At 42.5% G+C, this 21,719-nt stretch overlaps 1 long non-coding RNA gene across 1 annotated transcript; it reads left to right on the forward strand.

The window, feature by feature from the left end:
• Positions 1-107: 107 nt before the first annotated feature.
• LOC102450602 (uncharacterized) lies at positions 108-15,860 on the forward strand. Its single transcript, XR_012901817.2, has 4 exons — positions 108-241; positions 3,979-4,109; positions 14,879-15,051; positions 15,624-15,860. It is a non-coding gene; the product is annotated as an uncharacterized LOC102450602 (long non-coding RNA).
• Positions 15,861-21,719: the final 5,859 nt, after the last annotated feature.

Here is a 21,719-nt window from a genome sequence, read left to right on the forward strand (position 1 = left end):
CTGGAGTGGAATAGTGCTTTCAGTCCCTAGGCGCCACAATCACTTCACTAACCCCCTGTACTAGAGTGACGTTCAAGTGAATAGCTTCACTGATCACACTCTTTCCTACTGATTAACACTTTCCAACACGGCCAGGCACTCGAGTTGCAACTTTTCCTTTGAAAACGGAGTGCAGGCGCCCCTCGGTTCCTAGGGCTAGACAAGCTGCTGATGGCGAGGGGGACACCGTAATTCAGAGCAGGTTAGTGCAACTAGCGCTGCCATGCCCGGCGTTGTCCTTGTGGCAAACAATAATTGCATTGACTCGGAAGGGACGCGGATGTCCTCCATGTAACCTAATGAGCTGCAGGTTGTACACGCGGGAAGGCGACCATCTACCAGGGGGCTGATGAACTGCGCGCACATCCGAACTCGAGTTGGGCTGCACGAGCGGAGCTAAACTTGCAGCCAGCTCGCTGTCCTTTGCCTTCCTCTCTTTTGAGGAGGTGGGCTTAATGGCTGTCGTTACCCGTGCAAGTAGGGAAAATGTGCCTAGCGGACCTCTCCAGCCCCTGGCCTGATGGTTGTCCCTAATGGCTTGGTCTAGGGACTGTGCACTGCAGCAGTCCCCCAGCTGCCCTGGGGCGGTGAAAACCTCCTTCCTTCTGCTCCTCTGGCCAGTTCCTTCTCCTCTGGCCAGTTTGGAGCCCCAAAGGGAAGCTACTGGTCAGAGGCAACACACTACAGTTCTGTAATGTCCTGCGGTGCCCCTCACTAGGTGATCCCCCTCGGCAGCCTTTTATTAGGGGCCCGATCCCGTCTCCCATTGAAATCAATGGTAAAACTCCCACTGATTGATTTCATGGGAAGCAGGGGCTGAGCAGTGAGGAGAGCAACAGCCGTGGAAAGGCAAATCACCACCCAGAAGATTCAGATAGGAACGCTATCTGCTCGCCTGGGGTGTGCCTAGGCTTGCGCCTCAAACTGTAGTCTGCTGCAGCGGTGAGTAACAACACACTGGGATTCTAAGTAGCCCATTGGGGGGTCCATTAAAGTCGAGGTTCCTTCGACTGTGAACTTGCTACACCCAAGCAAGGCCGGGGTACTGCCAGTGGTCACCTGGGCTCATGATGTTAAAATAACATGCAGGCTAGAGACTTTTTACCGCAAGCTGGGGTGATCAGCGAGGCGCAGCAAAAATCTGTCAGGTGCCTGCAGGGCCATCCCAAGGAAACTTGGCTGGTCTACATTGCAACTCTGCTGTGTCATACTGTACCTGAAGTTTCCCATCACAGCCGCATCTTCTTTTCTTGGTTGTTCCACAGTGTAAGACCAACTGAAGACTGCCAGAAAGATGTTTGTCTGGGGGGAGGGGATCAGTGTCATTTGTGTTTAAATATATAAGCTGTAGTAGATGTCTCAAGAGAGCAGAAGAGAAGAAAAGGGCTCTAGCCTTTAGAGAATATATCCACGTGTAGCATGTCGAATGATCTGTGATTGGGGGGCGGTAGGGATGGGAATGGGAGGCTGAAAAAGAGGAAGAAAGCCCCATTTTTAATCTAACATTTCACATAATTGCAAAAACTGAACACTAGCGTTAATATGCAACTCTGCGTATAAGTGTTTTGGTTTTTTGGCCAGAACTATTTAATGACAGTACCATGTACCTACCTTTACAAAGTTCACACACATCACACAGCGCGGTGATGCAGTAGCATGTTCAGTTTGACAAAGGCTATAGTAGGGTTTTTTCGGGTTATTTTTTGTGTCGAAGGCAAATCAACCCCCAAAATAAAGGGGAAAAACACACTTTCCTCATCTGCTCCTAATGGACGTTTGGAAACACTAAGCCAATCATGGAGCGACACTGCCTTTTAAAACAAGCAACGCAGCCACAGCAGCATAGCTCCGGAGTTGCCCTCCCAGTGTTAGCTTAATTTCCAGAGAATATCATGTAAATATCTGATTTCAGCAAACATTCAAGCATAGCCAGGGGTATTGCTCGCATTCCTACCATTAACCCGAAGAATCTAGCCAAGTTCTTGTGTCTAGCACATAAACCACATACATTCCAGGAGAGAGGCACTTTCCCATTCTCGTTCCCACCATTCAGTGGAATGTGAGCAATACCTTTCTCATGTTAAATGAATGGTTTGGCTCCGCTCTAATTCCACGAGAGGACGTAGCTGCATATGCTAGCCGAGCACAGACCCTTCCTTTGGCTTCCCGCTTCGATAGCGTCCCTGTAGTAGGTGCTACGTTTTAATTTGATCTCCGTATGGAAGCAAGGTTTGATATAGAAGATTGATCAGAACTTAATCGTTCCAGGTATTATTTATTTTGCCAGTAGTTATGACTACTTGCCTCCCGAGTGATATGAAAAGCGACAGGCAGGGAGTGAACCCAGTCGGAGCCCAAAAGACTGAGAAGCGACAGACAAAAGTTTTATTCCAGGTGATAAAGTCATTGCCTGGAGCCTACGTTTGTGTCCAGGAGCTTCTCGATTTCCTTCTCCACTTTCTCATTGCACTCTCCTGCCTTCTAAAAGTTTAGCACTTTATCCGTAGAGCCTACCTCTACAAATAGCTCTCAAAGAAAAGCAATCTGTTTCAATATTTTATAAAGAAGATGCGGTGGAATATTCAATTATGTAAGCCCTAAGTGAGAAAATGTTCTTCAGATAATATGGCATCCCTCCCCTCTCCTTCCAGGCAGATCCTGATCCTTTTGGACTGGACTGAGGTGGAATTCATATTGTTGCCTGAATTAATAAATTTAAAAGGCAAGGGGAAAGCTTATGTTCCATTTGCCCCTCTCCCCCAGCAACAATATACAGAAAATGTTGTGGGATACCTCCTCTGACCATAAAAAGTTCTTCAGGCTCAGTGCTCTGAAGGAAGGTAATTTCCCCCTCAAGATAACTACTAATATGACATAGCTGCAAGTTCCTTCCCAGATCTAAATGTGATGATTTGGAGCTGAACCTTGATTAGCAACGGTCAGGTTGGCTTGAGTGGGAATTTTGCTTGCACAAGGCCTACAGGAATGGCTCCTTCTGCATTTCTCTGCATGCCTACAAGCACTTTTCCTGCCAGGATCAACCAAGAAGGAGAGATAATCACTCCCTTCCAGCACCCACATCCATGGGGTTGTTTTCCACACCATCATTCTTCTGTGGATATTTCATTGCCTGTGTGTTGACAAAAGCAGCTGGAATAGAAATTGACAAAATACTTCAGTTTCTCTCAGGCTGGGGTACCTGCTGCTTTGTCTCCTTCTCTGCTTGCCTGTTGGTATGACAATCAGGGGCAGCTGGTAATTTCAAAACAAGAACAAATTAAAATTAATAATTATTAATTGTATCTTAGATTAATATACATTTATTTCAGGGGGATCAAAATAATAGATCTTTCAATATCTCAGGGATGGTAGAAGTGGGTGAGTACTTGGTAAAAGTGTGTGAGGGCCAAAATTTTTTATGTAGTTACATATTCACACATGACTGAATACACCCTTCTCTGGGGGGAGGGATATAGTTGTCACTTTCTGACAGCGCACAACACTGCCGCCTAACCCATTTGGACAGAAGGGAAAGCAGAATACTGTGTGAAACTGAACTTGCACTGGGAATTTCTGTAAACAGGGTATAATGACTGGAGTGGGAATTTGATGAGGACATGCAAGATTTGTCTGCTCTGGGGACATTTGCCACCTGTGTATCTACCAATATAGTTGCCCAAGTGCAAACCTTTAGTATAGATATGATGCACAGGTTGTCATTTGTGACTTCCTTATCTTTCCTCGCCAACTGTTGTTACCATCTTGCTGCACTGGGCAAAATAGTACAAGGAATGTTTTCTAGTGATATGCACTGGAGCAATTGCATGGGTAAAGCTCAACTAATGGCGCAATCCCAGATTAGAGAAGGCCAGACACTGGATTCTGGGATTATTTAATTACCAAAAAGTTGGTTAAAACTTTATTTTTACATTTCATTAGAAAATCATCATCTCCAACAGCACCAGGCATAGAGTGAAGAACACCTTCCTGACCTGCCAAAGCCAATTCCTGAAGCAGTGCCCTGCATTTTCCCTTAAGGCATGCCTCTCATGAGAGCTGATAAGATAAAGGTTAGTGCCTTACATTTTTCTGCCTTTACTTTATAGAACACTGAGTCACATATAGACAAGGGCCAAAACCATACCAGGCTTAGAGCTCATGCCCAGTATGAGGAACCCCCCAGAAAAACTAAGTTGAACCTTTACCTAGTCAGGAAACAAATGAAATTGTTTGAATAGGAAGGATATTTGCAGAGTCAAACCAGATCATCTGGGGGTATATTAAGATGGTGAAATAAGCAGTCTGATTTTTACTGTAACTGCTTTTAGTTCCCCTGTGGTTTTGATACACAGTTTTGTGCTCATCTCAAAATAGCAAAGTTGATCTTAATGTGCAAAAGGGACATTTCTTTTTCTTTCCTCACAGTAAGCTGATGATGTGATGTTCCTAATACCGAAATACATTAGAAAACCTTTAGGGGGTTCTGTGAAAAAAAAGGAAAGGCTATTAATCTGAACAGTGACTTCAGTGTACATATTTACATATGCAGTGTTTATCTAGTAGTGAGCCACATTAGCCAAAATCTATAAAACCACACTTGTGTACAAAGTTGTATGGAAAATATGTAAAACAAGGATTTTTAACTACTGGCAGGTCATTCAGAAGATTTTATATTTCACAAAGACATGTTTAAAAATAATTTGATTTATTCAAAGGATAATTCTTTTCTAAAGTCTATGATAGGCTGCTTTATTTGCGTAGCCATGGTATTTAGAAGATCTTTATTTCGTAGTAAAGATCATAATTATTAGAATTAGATAGTTCATTAAGGGCTTTCATGCTATATTTGATGTATGAGTGGGTGGAGGGAATTATTATCAGGTAGGAAAATAACATCATTCTACATGCTTAAAAATCCAGTAATCACAACACTGACTGATGAAGATGGGCAGTGAAAGAACTCAGCCTCATTCTCAAGCTACTGAGAGCTCCACAGAACCAGGATCATTGACTGTGCTGGGAGTTTTGCCTCAGTGAGGAGTGACAGCCATGTCCTACAAACCTTACTCATGAGAGTAGTCCTACTGACATGGAGCCCTAAGTAAGGATACAGGAATAAGGTCTTTGCTCTCTAGGGGAACATCCAATAAAACTAGAGGGAAAGGGGACTAAAAGCGTGATCCTATAAATCTTTCCTTGTGAGAGTAGTTCCATTGACTACGGTGCTATTCACTGTAAAGACTTTTCACGCAAGGGTGTTTTCAGGACAGAATCAATTGCCTTGTAAAACAGTGATACAATTAAAGGAACAATTATATTTTTGAATTAGACGACTTTTCAATAGGATGAACAATTTCTGCGAAATTATTCTAATTATCTATTTTAATTCTTCTTGAGAGCTCTCAGTCATTGCTTCAGAGGAATAATATGTCGAACTGCAATTAGTTTATGAGGCTGATTATAACTACAGAAAAACAATCTGGGAAGTCAGGAATAATTTACCAGGAAATTCATTATTTAATTGTTTAACGTAGACGTTTAATTATGGTTGCATATAATTATTATGCAAATATCACTGCGATCACTTTAAGAGGTTATTTATAAAAGCGTACCTAAACTCTGAAGCAGTCTGAAAAGAATCCCCCCCTCTTTTTTTTTGCTTTGCTTCACAAGTCTCTCAAGTACACTATATGTTTTAACTTAAACCAAAGTATAGCCAAGGGCAGCTGGAGTTCCAACAGTGACCAGTGTAATACTCAGTGCTTTTAATTACTGTAGCAATAAATCACACAGGAATGTCCTCCAGGAACTAAATGATTTTCTAAAAACATTTGAGAATATTTTTTGAAATTCAATTAATTGAAGGCACCAGATAAAAGGTACACATTCTTAATGGCTATAAAGGCACCCTAAGGGATGAAACTGAGCTCCAAGCTTAACTTCAAAGTGTGACCGAAATACTTACTGTATTACTTTAAAAGTATTCAGATCAATGAATCAGTTAAGATTACTTATACATTTACCAACCTTTTCATTTTCTGTTTGAGTATGATAGAAAGAATTGCTCTCGTTTCCCATGGTACAAAAAAAAAGCTGTTGAGACCTGTAAAAGAAATTGTAATTAAAGCCAGCCTTCAGTCAAAACTGGTATTATGAATTTTTAGTTGACACAAGATAAAGGCCAGCAAGACATAAAAGTGGCTTGAAAAAATGAACAATTTACATATTTGATACAAAAAAATCAGGTTTGTGTAAATATTTCAGGCTCTGGGGTTAAATCCTGGCCTTATTGAAGCCAATGGAATTGTTGCTATTAACTTCAATAGAGACAGGATTTCACCCTTCGTAGTTTGCTTTCAACCAAATTCTGACTTGCAACCAAATTCTGTTTTGTTTACTCATGAGAATGGCCATGTGAGTTTCCATAATGATTTGGTCATGCAAGGTGCTGAACAGCTCCTGAAGGCAATGGATACCGTCCGTCGCCATGGTAGTAGTTTGATGGTATATGCATGGTAATGATCAGCACCTGGCAGAATTGGGTCCTAAGTAATTAAAGCATGCAGGATTGGGCTCACTGTTCATAAAATATAAGAGTTTATGGGGAAAAAAAGAGCTGAAAACTGAGAAGTGGTGCATATAGGAACGGTAAAGCACTGTAGTATACTTAGGTAAAACGTGATAACCCCAGCCAATTTTTAATAGATTAGTGAATTCTGATCAGTTCTCATTTTCCCTTTGTATTCTTCTATTTTAACTATGTTTCCACTTACACAAATATCTGCATTACATGAAACTGGGTGCTAGTTTTATAGGCATTAGGGTTTTTTTATTGTTTCAGGTGATAAAGTCCAATACAGGCAGTCCCCGGGTTACGTACAAGATAGGGACTGTAGGTTTGTTCTTAAGTTGAATCTGTATGTAAGTCGGAACTGGCGTCCAGATTCAGACACTGCTGAAACTGACCGCCAGTTCTGACTTACATACAGAATCAACTTAAGAACCCCAGGCGTCCCCAAGTCAGCTGCTGCTGAAACTGATCAGCAGCTGATTCCAGGAAGCCCGGGGCAGAGCAACTCTGCCTGGGGCTTCCTGTAGTCAGCGCTGGTCAGTTTCAGCAGAAGCTGACTTGGGGACGCCTGGGGCAGAGCAGCTGGGGTGCTACTGGACCAACCCAGCAGCACCCCATCTGCTCTGCCCCAGACGTCCTGATTCAGCCGCTGCTGAAACTGACCAGCAGCGGCTGAACCGGGACCTGGGGCAGAGCAGCTGGGGTGCTGCCGGGTTGGTCCAGTAGTGCCCACGGGCGCTGCAGGACCAATCGGCAGCGCCCCAGCTGCTCTGCCCCAGAGTCCAAAACAAAAGCCTGGTCTGCTGGGGGGGGGAGCACACTAGCTGCGCCCCCCCCCCCCAGCAGACCAGGGACACGGGGAGCAGAGCCGCAGCGGCAGCGGCAGCGGGGTGCCGCGCCTCTGAGGCTTTGCTCTGGCAAAGCCTCAGAGGCGAGGGACCCCGCCACGGCTGCGGCTTCAGTCCGGGTGCCTGTGGTCTGCTGGGGACCGTCCCCAGCAGACCACAGGCACTGGGTCTCAAGGGGCAGCAGCAGCGGTTCCCGCGCTTCTGAGGCTTTGCTCTGGCAAAGCCTCAGAAGCGCGGGAACCCGCCCGGTGCCCCTGGTCTGCTGGAGACGGTCTCCAGCAGACCAGGGGCACCGGAGCAGCTTACGAACGGGGCTTTCTCGCCCCGACTTCCGGGGCGAGAAAGCTCTGTTCGTAAGTGCGGATCCGACATAAGTCGGATCCGCGTAAGTCGGGGACTGCCTGTATCTAACAATATGAAAAAAATTATGTATTGTTAATACCAGTTCACAGAAGAAAAATAATTAAAGATGAGTTATTTAGAAGGAAATTGAGAAATAGCTGAACTGGAAATATGTGCACATGCATACATATACACAAAAACATTAAAAAAGATGCAAAATAGAGGAATAGGTATCCATTGCAGATGACAGAGTTAAATTCAGAAATCAAAACCGCAAAAATGTTGTAGAAATAAGTTAATCTCCTTCTCTCATATCATTCAAAAGAACGGACATAAAAAATTCCTTGAGCTATCTAGTATTCTTGCACACATTTTGTAATCTTGCACCCTAAATACACACCACATAGGTGAAGTGTAAATGTGGGGGTCAGTGAACATTGGGAACACTCACATTGGATTACAATTGCAGAATCACCTGTGCCAAGGAGTTCTGTGTGGTCTAGTCTGCAGATTCACATACTATTTAATAAACATTTCAGGAGTTTGTTTAACATTCACTACAGTAAATAAATAATAGCACTAGGCATTGTCAAAGTAGTTTAGACTTCACAAGTTAAGTTTTGCTGTTCTTGTCATGAAACTTTATCAAAGACTACAAATTGTAGCAAAGATTTTGATGAATTATTGTAGATGGTCTAATATCTATAAGACCCAGAAAAGACTGTGACCTCAACTCAGATTAGGGCCAGTTCTACATACATAGAAAGCTAGAATAGCACAGTTAATTCCCGTTCATGCTACCTATCACTCCAAAGACAGTGTTCAGTAAATCTAAAAAAAATCTTCTTTTTATTAAGAATGTTGAAATAAGAAGATCTTTTCTCTGGAGCAATTAGCTTGAGAACCTCAGCAGGGCTAAGAAGCTATTAGGTCTAACAAAGGAATACATAGATTTAGGATTAGGTTACACCTCAACAAAGTTCTGAGAAGCTGTTGAATATTCCTAAACTTTTTCTTTTTACTATCCTTTTTTTTCAGACTGATAAAAAATCTGATTTAAAATGATTCAGTTTTTAGCTGTGATAAAATGGTTGAATTGCTGCCCTGTAGAAGAAATGTAGTATAAAACAAGCTAGCTTATTGTACTGAGATTAAAGCTGGGTGAGCCTGGGAAATTTTGTCTGGGAAACAAGATCATTTAGAAGAAAATTAAGACTATCAACTTTTAATTTTAGCTAAGGTGTGCTCAGTGAAGAAAAATACTTGAAAGAAGAATTGTAGGGCTCACAAAAATCAATTTAATCAGCATATTAAATATACACACATCTGTAATACTGTGATATGTTTTATTAGCATAATATACTGCAACTCCTCTTCTAAGAGTCCAATGTCACATCAGATATAATTGCAGGTCCTGGGACTCAGGTTACAGGATCCTTCACCCTCTTTGAAGGAAGAGATTTTCTTCCAACGAAAGAGACTTTGATTTCATGTCTCTAGTGCTCTCCAAAGAGAAAACTACTAGAGATCAAGGAACATAGGCCAAAATTCTAAATGAGCACAGTACTCATAAGCAATCAATTCTGCCTAAAAATTAACTATAGAGCTGCCCATGCAGGCATCCGAAGCTCCCAAACCTGTTATTGTGCCCATGTCAGATGAACTTTGAGGAGGAACTAAGGCAGAATTACATGTCACCTACTTTTCTTGGAAATAAGAAGACTTTAGCTCTGAGTTCAGGTCTGGTAGGAACCGCGGACCCCACAGATTCAATGTCAACACTACTGGAATTGAGGTTGACATAGTAGCATAGGTATTGATCATTTTTGGGAAAAAATCATAGTTGAAACAATCTAATAGATTCTATTGGGGAGCAGGGGTATCCGCCCCTGTTGGGGAGTAATTCATTTCTAGTGTTCTTGACTTCCTGTCATTTGCCCAAGAAAATGTAGATTTTGTTTGTTGTAAATTGAATGGTAATTTTCTTTAGAAATTCCTTTTGGGATTTAAAAGTTTTATATGAACCCAAGAAAAAAAATTAAATTGTAATGGCCTTAATTGCAATGGCTCAGAACCTTGCACTCCTGCTACTTGAATTCAATTAGTGATTCTAATTGTTGAGATCTGGCAACTATTGTAAAATGTCCGAGAAAGCTGAAGCAAGATGGAATTTTGTCTGCCTCCCCAAAGTGCAAAAGACTTTTGTTCAAGCAAGCAACAACATTTTCTGCCTGCACACCACACCCAAATGTGGATTACAGGGTGAGGTGATTTTAAAATACCAACTGGAGAAACTTGACAAAGATGTAACTTTATTAAGTAGGAATTTGTCAGACAAAGATTAGAAGAGGTGGTGGAAATAACATTAAACAAACAATCAATTAAACAAACATACAATAAATAAATAAATATATTTAAACAAGCGTAGAACAGAGCCAGAACACTCACTTGCTACTCCCACGCTTTCCCATACTAGTACACAGATTATCTGCAAAGATGTCACCCCTGAATTTTATCAATGGTCATTTGTTAGTTTTGTTAGTTTATCTTCTATTTTTCTTTGTAACAAAAGTCTGTGCTAGCATGAGAGTGCTTTTCATTAAATTTGCAATAGTGTAGATCAAGGCTACTCAACATGTGGCCCGTGGGCCATATATGGCCCACAGCCCGTTTGTTTGTGGCCCACAGTGTGGTTTGGGTTTACGCAAGGCTCAACATGCAGCCTCCAGGTGGGATCCTTTGAACATGGCCTCCATTGGGAATATACTCCACATTAGTCAATATAATGGTCTTCTATTGATAAGCGTTTTAGTAGTTAAATTCCTGGACTGTCATTGCTCATTAAAAGTGTTGTCATGTAGGGTATGTTTAGGCTACAGGGATTTTTTGAAAAAAAGTGGCCTTTTTTCGAAAAATATTTACCTGCATCTAGACTGCCACCACGTTCTGTTGACAGTAAATCAAAAGAATGTGGTGGTTTTGTGGACCACAGAAAACCTCGTTTTACGAGGAAAAATTCCTTTTTTCGAAAGTGCTGTTTCGACAAAAGGTGCTGTGTAATGCAAACTGTGCTTTTCCAAAAGACAGCATCCAGACTGCCTGGGTGCTCTCTTTCAAAAAAGAGGCTTGCTTTTTCTAAAGTACTTATTGTAGTCTAGATGCTCTTTTTTGAAAGAGGCTTTTTTGAAAGCATGTTTCGAAACAGCCTCTTTCGAAAAAGGCCTGTAGTCTAGACGTAGCCATGGGTGGAAATCGGGTAAATATTGCATTTTATTATTATCAGCAGAACTGACTTAAATGGGGCCTGTATGTTGTGTAGTCTTGCCTCAATCTTTGTATTCATGCCCATCAGTGTGAAATAAACTAGTTGCATATATTTGCATATATATTTGCATGTATATGCAACTACACTTAAGTTGCGCCCCTCAGTACATGCTGTGAGTATCATTGTGGACCCTGGGACTTCCAAAGTTGAATAGCAGTGGCGTAGATTCTACATAGTGGCTGTGTCTAGATTGGCGTGATTTTCCGGAAATGCTTTTAACGGAAAAGTTTTCCTTTAAAAGCATTTTCAGAACAGAGCATCTAGATTGGCACGGACGCTTTTCCGCAAAAAAGCCCCGATCGCCATTTTCGCGATTGGGGCTTTTTTGCGGAAAACAAATCTGAGCTGTCTACACTGGCCCTTTTGCACAAAAGCTTTGCGCAAAAGGGACTTTTGCCTGAATGGGAGCAGAATAGTATTTCTGTAAGAAGCACTGATTTCTTACAGTAGGAAGTCAGTGCTTTTGTGGAAATTCAAGCAGCCAGTGTAGACAGCTGGCAAGTTTTTCCGGAAAAGCAGCCGATTTTCTGGAAAAACTGGCCAGTCTAGACACAGCCAGTCTGTTTATTTTTGTTTCCTCTATTATGTTTTAACCTTGTAAATAGTATAAAATAAATGCTATGAGAAACGTTTGCAAAACTGGGTGCTTAAAAATATGTTCCCACATGTGTATTTGTACATCTAAAAACAATTGTTTTAGGTATCTAAGTAATGATTTAGGTGATTAACTTTAGGGTTAGCATGAATTTTATAAAAAAATTGGACCTTTCTATGGATAATGAAAATATCCACAGTAACCCCCCTTCTGCTCAAAATCTAGGAGGGGACATAAACCTTCATGGTTCAGGGCATAGGGCAGCTTTTGGCTGAGGGGATTTGGAATATATTGTATAATTATCTATTGTGGAGGTTGTCATAGTTTCAGGGTGAATGTACGTGCATCCCCCCTCGCTGGTCCCTCAAGGGTGCACAACTGAGATTTCCAAATTTCTGCCATCCCCTCTCCCAGGGGACCACCAGTGTCTTTATCTCTGCCGGGTGCATGGGATTTTAAGGCTACACTGCTCCTTGCCTTACATTGGGATATGTATAGGAAGCCAGTCTGCTTAAAGCCCTGTGCATTGCCCTGTCTCTGAAGGCTATGAACAGTATATTGTTGGTACTTACAAGTCACCACTCAGCTTTTTCTAAGCAAGGACTTTTATACTTAAGATAAAAGCATTACAGAGGAAACATATACAAACAATGCAAGTTCCTATACACATGCAAAAAGTTTATGAAACTCTCATTCATAGGGGGCCCTAGTAGGCCAAAGTCTTTCCAACCTTTCTTCAAGGGCTGGGGCCTCCTTGAACATAAGATCCCATCCATTTGCTAGATCAGAAAGAAGTCCCTGAGCCACTCTCAACAGATTTTTTTTTAATATCAAAAGCCCTTTCTTTGTCTGTTGGTTTCTGTATTTTTTTTTGAAACAGCATATGTTATCTCCCCAGGAGACGGCACCTTTCTAGAGGAATTTTCAAGCTGTGTGATTTCCTTTAATTACCCCCTAATGTTTTTAGTTGCTGGTGGAGCTGTGCAAACTAGCTGCATGGAATTCTGGGCTCTCAGTGATATATAGGCCATTCACACACTTGATTCAATGTAGTCCCCAAAGATATTACATGCAGTTGCAGAGGTTCTGCACCTTCCACTGAATCAGCTGGTACTGCCCACTATTCAAGCTAGGATACTTGACTAAATGGATTCAGTTCAAATCCAGAATAGCAGTTCACATGTTCCTACCCAGGAGTGGAAAGTTTGGTCTATATTTATACTATTTTTTGACTGCATAGTGTAGCCAAAGTGTTCACACATTAATTACTGGCATGTTCTTAAAGCTCCTCCAGTAGGGGCAGATTTGCTAATTCTCATTGGTCAGAACAAACAGGAGACCATGATGGCTGCTGTTAGTCAGTGTGGAGGGAGTTGACCTTTTGGCTCTGGAGTTTCTTCAGGGGCCTTTGGGTGAAGCTATATAGCACTAACCCTGGGCTCTGGTACTAGTTTAAGCCTAAGCCCCTCCTGTTATCCACACTGACATCAGCCTTCCTCATGCCAGAAATCCCTTTGGGCTGGGACTGCAAATCCTACTGGGGCAGTATTGGAGTGATGAGTAGTAGCACACGGTATCGATAAACATATCTTGCACATTCATCCACTCCAGTCCAGTTGCAACCTGTGTGTATAAAATGCACCAGAAAGGGAAAGGAGAGCAGAAGGACAATGGATGTCCAGAAAAAATTGGCCCAGCCAATTAGCAACATGGACCTTTCTCTGTTTGGGCACTGAGTTTGGTCACTGTGTTGTAGGTTTGCATGGCAGCTGGTCTGCCTAGCTGATTCTTACATTGGTCTGTAAATACAGATGTAAAATGAAGTGTGGAATTTGCACAGAAGGCAGCCAATTGTTTTATATATATTGTTAAAAGAGGAACAGACTTTCATGAATGTTATATGCCCTTTCTTAAGGCTGCAATTTTTCATGGAGGTCACAGAAGTTACATATTCAGTGACTTTCCATGACCGCTACGACTTTGGCAGCTTCACTGGCTAGTATGGCTGACTCCAAGGCTGCCCTGGGAACATCCAAGTAGCTGCTGGTGTGGCTGGCCCCAGGAGCAGCCTCGGAGCCAGCTACACATGCTGTTGCTGGAGCAGCCCTGGGCCTAGCCACTCAGGTTATCCCTGGGGCCAGCCATACTGGCTGCTGCTGGGCATTCCCCAAGGCTAGCTAGCTAGAGCCACCAAAACAGCAGTCAGTGTGGCAAGTCCTAGAATGTTCCAGACAGTGCAGCTGGCCCCAGTGAGCACCTGAGCATCAGTCCCAGAAGGGACACGAAGATCACCTAAGTAACAATGGCCCAGTGCGCAATTGGAAGAAGTAGTGGGGTTACTGGGGGCAGAGAGCTCCCCTCATTGGATCAGGTGTCACCAGAGCAGCAGGGGCCCATGAGCAGAGATTTAGTCATCTTGAGGATTTGTACTAAAAGTCAGGCACAGGTTGTTACCTTAAAAAAATTCTCACTGGAGCCCACCCAGGGTTGGTCTCCAGTGAATTGCAGTTTACAGTAAGTTTGAGAGTTACACAGATTCCAAAGTTTGACAAAGATCACAATGAGTGACAGTTTAAAACCTTAGACCTTACAGTTTGGTGTAGCTTCAGAAAATCCATGTATATAAATCTAGTAAGCTCAGGCGGAGGCTTTTTTATGCAACACGGGTCACAGGCCGTGTTTTTTTTTTTTAATTTCCTATGCCCCATCCATGACTTTTACTACAAATACCCATGACTTAATCTTAGCCTTAGTCATTCTCAATACATTTCATAATACAAATTTACAAACTGTCATCACAGTAAGCCATAGACTGTGAATGTAAGTACATAGCCAGTATTTATAAAATGTAGAACACATCTCCATACATTTCAGGAAAGCATTTATACAATTCATTACAAATATATAATATCACTTTTTAAAAAATCCAGCAGCTATTCCACATCTATACCATCACTACTTCACATTTTTTTTTCATTCTCCCGCATGCATGAGACCATGCAAATCCATTATGTGGATGCACAAAGCATTCCTGATTTGTATGGAGCATTTGGATTTAGTGTCAGTCATGACAGGTGCACTGTCTGTCTGTGTGTACTAGTTCAGAAATCACAGACCTGAGTCCACTCTTGGCCAAAAACTTTCCCCTTTTTTTGCAGACACCATGTAGAACACAGCAGGTCATATAATGCAGATTGCATTGACGACACTGACATTCAAATTGATTTGAAAACAGCGCCAAAGGGATTTCAGTCTTCCAGATGCACATCCCATCGCACCCCGACCTACTGAGTCTGTTGAACATTCTTTTGCCAGGTCCTCTGACACCAAGGTAAGGTTTCATTAGCCATGGGAATATGGGGTAAATAGGATCAGTAGCAACAGATAATATTGTCATTCAGTGTGAATAATATCTTAACTTGTCCATGAAAGTAAAGTCGTGATCCCAGGCATCATCCATCCTGCAAACGGATCCCATGTTAGTGTTCCTGATCTGTCCCTGTGGTCAACCAGGGCCTGCATAACAATGGGGTAGTTCCTTTGAAGTTTATGTACTCATGTGCACCTTGTACAGGGCAAATAACAGTAACAGAGTCCCATCCATGGCCCATCAGTACAATGTGGAAATTCTAGTCAGTCAAAGATAGCAATTATTTCAGCAACATTTGTAAATCCCACCACCTTATCACCTCACAAATTGATGGGTACATCATAGTCCTCGTCTCCTCACAAATTTCTGTCACAACAACCCCCTATGTTTCCAAAGCAGTCTGGATGCTCAAACATTGGCTTGGAAACAATGAGTTTACACAGACCTGGGCTTACTATGTTGGGTAAACATACACTATTGGACTAATTCTTTCATTAGCTGTTGAATCCAACATTTTGATACCTGTATGACAGGCTCTGTGATGGAAACCTCATGGGGACTGTCACTGGATGTGCTGAAATACCACTGAGCCTACTTTCCTGCCCTCCTGTGTGCCTCCCAACTCTGTCCTGATGAGCCAGGCCCTGCAGCTTCCTTCAGCACAGACACAGAGATGGAGTTGTAAACATTGAGGTCAAATAAGCCCTGGGAAGGCTCAGCCAAAGGAACTTGCCTCAGCACCCAAATGCATAGCCTCCATGGGGCCAGAAATCCATCTTACTCTGTATAAAGTTTTACACAAGGTAAGCTCACGTTCTAAGGGTAAAGAGAGATATACACAGACTCCTTGTCCCATAGGTACCAATTACTTACAGTGGGTTTATTAATAAACAAAAGTGATTTTATTAAATATAAAAGGAAGGATTAAGAGGTATTAGGAGATATTAGACAAAACAATTTAGTTAGTAAGATAAAACAGGATATGCACGCTAAGCTTAATACACTGAGAAAGTGTTTACTTATACTAGCTCACTGTCAGGGGTATTTTGATAAGTTGCTTTCACAGACTGGAAATGTCCACCAGGATCTCACAGATGCTCCTCCTGATTCCTGAAATGCAATTGACGGTGAGAGGTGGAGAATTGATGTTTGACTCAATCCTCTTCCCAACCCCTTTCAATGTTAGATGTTTCCAGCTATCATCTTGGGTGGGGAAGCCAGGAAAAAGTGATGACTAGCAACAGCCCTCATTGTTTGGTTCCCACCTTTATATGAGTTTTGCCAAAGGGGGGAATCCTCTGTGTTCAGTTTAAACTTTTTCTCACTTTCAATGGAAAAGTAAAGCATCCAAGATGTATCCTAGCATCAGGTGACATGGCTAAATGTGTTGGCAGGATCAACCATAGCCCCTCCTCCCGGGTTTATAGGAAAAACAAGACTATTCACAAATCATTGCCCTGAGTATTGGGCCATTATGTTTATTAAATACTGGTAATGGCCCTCACTTAGCATGACAAAATTAATAACACAGATTTATACTTCATATTTCTAACTTGAAATACAGGAATGATACATGTACACAAATGGGAAAATTATATTCAGTAGATTGTAACTTTTCCAATATATGGGGTATTTCACATAAAGCATATTCTACTTATGTTGTATTCATAAGCATATTTTCATAAAGCATATGGAATGCCCTGTGACAATTTGAGCTTAATGTTGGGCATCTAAATCCATATTTATGGGCCTAAATAAGATTTCCAGAGTTGCTGAGTATCCAAAGCTCCCATGATGGTCAATTAAAGCTAGTGCTCAGCATCTCTGGAAATGTACCAATTATTTAGATTTCCAAGTATAGATTAAATGCCTAAGTTTAGGTACCCAAGTGTGAAAATTATTCCTTAGGCTGAGATTTTCATACAGGGATGCCTTAATTTAGGCTTCCAAGTAATTGCAGCTGGTTGGCAATGTAATTTTGTCTAACTCAAAATGTTTCATTGGTTTCAGCAATTCCACTGAGGTACTTTGACTCAGGAGGAGGGAGACCCAAGATCAAGAGGCTATTTAGAATGATTGGGGTGGGAAACTTTCTTTTGAATCAGACACAGCAAGGACTTATTCACACAATTCCAATTTTGTGGAAATGTATGATAGTGTTTTTGTTCTAATACGGAACAAAATCAAATTTCAAAACTCTGAAAATTTCTGTGTAAAGGAGTTATTATCTTCTACTCAGTGTTATTCCCAAATTCTTAGGTATCTAAATAAGTTGCCTACATTTTTGAGAGAGTTGAGTATCATAAAAATGGCCATATGGAGTCAGATCAGTTGTTCACTTAACTTAGTATCTTGTCTTCTGATAGTGGTCAATGCCAGATGCTTCAGAGGAGTGGACAGAACAGGAAGTTATTGAATGATCCACCCAACATCTAGTTGCCAGAGGTTTCCGGACACCCATCGCATGGTGTTGCATCCCTGTCTATCTTGGGTAATAGCCCATGGTAGACATACCCTCCATTAACTTATCTACTTCTTTTTTAAACGCAGTTGTACTTTTGGCCTTCACAGTATCCTTTGGCAATGAGTTCCATGGGTTGATTGTGTCTTGTGTGAAAAATTACTTCCTTTTGTTTGTTTGTTTTAAACCTGCTGCCTATTAATTTAACTGGCTGATTCCTAGTTACTGTGTTATGTGAAGGGGAAAATAATACTTCCTTATTCACTTCCTACACACCTAATTATCACCTGCCAGCATCCACAGTAAGGAAAGGGGCAAGAGGCTCTGACAGTGCAGAGAAGAGGATTGCAAAAGGGGTGAGAGGTGTCTCTTCTCACTGCCTGCAGGAGTAGAGGAGGCTGCTCCTTGGCACCTGCTAGAGTAAGAGTGGGAGGTAATAGCTCCCTAGTTGCAGAAGACTCACTCTTGGGATGGCCTTGGGACATGCTTCCTAGGGAAATCAAACAGGGGTAGCATGTCACTGGAGGGAGGGGCAGTGTAAAAGGATAATTTAACTGGATAATTTAATGGAAGATAGGTCTATCAATGGCTATTCGCCAAGATGGTGAAGGACACAACCTCATGACTGGGGCATTCCTAACCTTTGATTACCAGAAGTGGAGAATGGAAGACAAGGGTGAATCATACCATCTGCCCTGTTCTGTACTCTTCTCCTAAAGCTCTTGAATGGGCCAGTGAGAGACAGGATACTGGAGCGGGTGGGCAATGATCTGACCCAGAACAACAACTCTTGCGCTCTTATGATTCCTTTTCTGCATTAAGGCATATACCTTGTCTCTTGACATATACATCTGTTGGTAATTCAACTAGCTTAATTCAATCATAATATTTTAAAGCTGATATACTGTACATCTGTGTTTAATTGCTCAAATGCCTATTTGTGGTTCCTTTCTCTAAGCCAAAGCTATTTTTATTAAATTTTAAAGTTTTGAAATGGAATGTATTTCACCAAATAGTTTATCATCTTCATAAATCTCTGTAGATCATTTTTATATTATAGAGTGAATTTTATTTCATCTGGATCAGTAATTAATGCACATCATTTCTGTAAGATGCTTTTTTTTCTTTTGGGAGTTCAGCATTAGCTGCCTATATATTGCCTTTTGCAAAAATGTCTAATATTTAATATATTTCTTTAAAATCCCTAACTAAAAGAAAAACTCATGGTATAATTTCAGGACTTTTTAATCCCTCAAAGATATGAGCAAGTGTTCTTTGAAGTATCTCATGAGAAAATTAACACCAAATACCTTTATGCATTTTTATCACACACAAAAGGTGAATTAAGTCACTACTTACCAGAATTCATGTCATCCATATAATATTGAGAATTTTTGGCTTCTTGCGCTTAGCTGGGTGATGGTCTAGAGACATGTCCCTTTAAAGATACTGCCACCTTTGACTCCATTCCTGGCTTATTGAGACCTGCTTCCAGTCCAAAGTTGTAGTATTCCTCAACAGCAAGAAATTGTTCAAAGAGACCCCATCAAGTTGACCAAAGAATTTTGGACTCCAAAAAGTCTCTTTTTGCTTAGTGATCTAAAAAAGCCCTGAAGCCTCTTCTAATTTGGTAGGCAAACTACTTTTCAATTTTTGTTTTTTTCATCTGGTTTATTTCTGTCTTCTACAGGTGTGGCTCTTTTGGCCAGGGTAGGTACCTTGCTGCCTTCCGCAGTCAGGCCAGATGTTATTGAGAGGACTTCTTTCTACTTTGAGCTTGTGGGTGGTGTAGAGTTCTGAAGAAGCATCAGACCTACTACTTGTGCTTACCTCTTCATCAGATGTATCTGATGAAGTGGTTTTTGCCCAGAAAAGCTTATGCCCAAATAAATCTGTCGGCCTTTAAGATTCCACAGGACTCCTTGTTTTTTCAGCAACAGACTAACAAAGCTACCCTCCAATAATTATCCCTATAGATTTTCATCAAAATCCTTTTATTAGCAAATGCCTGTCTGTATAACCTATTGATGAAGATCAATTTTACTCTTCTTCTTCCTCTGGCAAGATGAAGGACCTATGGTCTTGTGACATATACTACTATCTGGATAGCCATTTGTCTTGGATGGTTTAGATAAACACAATGTGCATCTTGGCAGGATGTTGGAGCAAGAGACAGTCAAAGCCTGGAAAAGCTTTCAGTCTAAATAATGAATCATTTCAGGAAGAAAAAAAGTAAAAAGAAAGGTAAAATGGCCAACCATTGAAAAAGCAATTGAGGTGAGTGCTGATGAAATAGTGCTCTTTCCACTTGCATGTCTCTAAAAATGAAAGCGCCATCAATATCAGAATTTAAATTAATGTCTCAGATGATGAATTAGATCTTATAATTTACCTTCTCTTTATCATTGAGTATTTTGTTTAGATCTTACAGGTTTTCCTCTAACTAAATCATCCCAGTATTTTAAATCCCCTCACAGCTGTGACAGCTTGGGCAGAGCCGCTTCATGTGTGTGGATGTGCACTCCCTTGTCCTGAGCATGATGCCTCCTCCTGCTGCAGCCTCTGCTCCTGCTGTAGCTCCTCCTCCCACTCCATCTACCACTCCTGCTCCCCCTCCCGCTTCTCCCTCAACACTCGTCCCCAGTGGACGCCGATGTCCCTGCACCTGTGGCGGTGGGATCAGCAGAGCCAGGTGCCACTCCCAGCTCCAGCCCAGAGCCTCTCCTCACCCCTCCTCCCCCTTACAGCTCTCTCCTCCCTTCTCCAAGGTTCTCACTCCCCCTTCCACCCTCTCTCCTCCCTTCTCCCAGGTTCTTTCCTCAGTCTCTCCCCAGTTTCTTTGACCCTCACATGAAAAATACAGAGGTTTGAGTTTTTCATAAACAAATGTGTCCTTTATTTTTTCATCAGGAAAGGGGGAAAGGTGGGGAAAGAAGGGGTTAGTGGAGGGAAGGCTCTGAGGGGTGAAGCAGAAGCCCTTACTAGGGCAGCCTAGGGGAGAGTGTCACTGGTCTCCCGGGGAGAAGTTCTCCTTCAGAACCTCCTGGATGCTCATGACCCCCTGATGGGCCTGCTGGATGGCAGCCATGCGCAGCTGCTCGTAGGCCCTGCCTATGTGGTCAGCCTCCACCCCCCACCCTGGCAGGAATGCCTCTCCCTTCCTTTCACATATGTTGTGCAGGACATAGCACGCAGCCACCACATGTGGAATGTTGTGCTCCCTGAGGTCCAGATGGGTGAGGAGACATCTGAAGCACACCTTCAAACTGCCGAAGGCACCCTCCATGACCATGTGGGCCCTGCTTACCTTGGCATTGTATAGTTCTCCGGAGGGGTTGAGGTGGCCAGGGCAGGGCTTTATGAGCCAAGACTGCAGGGGATAAGCTACATCCCCCACCAGGCAGACAGGCATGTCCATGTCCCCAACCCTGATGGTCGGGAAAGAAAGTTCTGGTGTGCAGCTTATGGAACATGCTAGAGTCCAAAACACACGTGCGTCATGTGCCCTGCCTGACCACCTGACATATATATCGGTGCACTGTCCCCAGTGGTCCATCGCAGCCTGTGGGACCACCAACAAATATCCCTTTCGCTTGATGTATAGAGATGCCCGGTGGTCTGGGGCATGGATGGGGATGTGGATCCATCAATAGCCCCCCTCCCCCCCCCCCGCATTTGGGGAAGCCCATGTCAGCAAACTTAGGATATTGGAGTCCACATCTGCCAGGCAGATGACTCTGCACAGCAGGATTGTGTTGATCACCCTGACTACCTGCAGAAGAAAACAAACAGAGAATCACAGGGGTGCCAGGGCCCCTGAGAGTTCTCCCAGTTCACCCTCCTAGTCCCTCTCCCCTCCAACTCACCAGGAGCACCCCCCTCCAATCAACCCAACCTCTAGCAGGGCTTTTTGAGGGCAGGTCTGAAAAAACCTTCCGGGGAGGGGGCTTGCATCATCCCCACCCCTCTTTCCCTAACAAAGCCCATTCTGTCCTTTCACCCCTCTCCTGGGACAGTAGCCTGAAAATGCTATGCCTGTATTACCAGGGCCCTGACTGGCAATCTCCCCATGCTGAATTGGTTCTCCATGGATCGGTAGCTGTCAGGTGTGGAGAGCTTCCAGAGGGCGATGGTGACACATTTCTGGAGGGGGATGATGGGTCTCATG

The sequence above is a fragment of the Pelodiscus sinensis genome, chromosome 2 (assembly GCF_052426305.1).
Source record: "Pelodiscus sinensis isolate ZL-2025 chromosome 2, ASM5242630v1, whole genome shotgun sequence".
Classification (NCBI taxonomy): domain Eukaryota; kingdom Metazoa; phylum Chordata; order Testudines; family Trionychidae; genus Pelodiscus; species Pelodiscus sinensis.